The sequence below is a fragment of the Hyperolius riggenbachi genome, chromosome 9 (assembly GCF_040937935.1).
Source record: "Hyperolius riggenbachi isolate aHypRig1 chromosome 9, aHypRig1.pri, whole genome shotgun sequence".
Lineage (NCBI taxonomy): Eukaryota > Metazoa > Chordata > Amphibia > Anura > Hyperoliidae > Hyperolius > Hyperolius riggenbachi.
Window position 1 is genome coordinate 30,034,639 of NC_090654.1, and position 646 is coordinate 30,035,284.

Genomic DNA, 646 nt, shown 5'->3' on the forward strand with positions numbered 1-646 from the left:
GCAATGCAGGGTCAAGCTGTAGACTGCATAATAAACACAGAGCAGTGGGTAAATGGAATTTGATTTAAAGGATACCCGAACTGACATGTGACATGATGAGATAGACATGTGTATGTACAGTGCCTAGCACACAAATAACTATGCTGTGTTCCTTTTTTTCTTTCTCTACCTGAGAGAGTTAAATATCAGGTATGTAAGTGGCTGACTCAGTCCTGACTCAGACAGGAAGTGACTACAGTGTGACCCTCACTGATAAGAAATTCCAACTATAAAACACTTCCTAGCAGAACATGGCCTCAGAGCAAGAAAGAGGTAAAAAGGTGGAATTTCTCATCAGTGAGGGTCACTTCCTGATATCCATACTTGATATTTAACTCTTTCAGGCAGAGAAAGAAAAAAAGGAACACAGCATAGTTATTTGTGTGCTAGGCACTGTACAAACACGTCTATCTCATGTCATATGTCACCTCGGGTATCCTTTAACTGAAAATTCCGTTTTAACAAGCGATTAGATTTTAACTTGCTTGGACTTTAAACGCCCTCAAACACTAGAATAGACTTTGGTGTGCCGTCTCAGCTGTTCAAAACAACAGGTACGAGTTTGGGCTGCTGAATGCGTAGGATCTGTACGGAGGAGACTACAAAC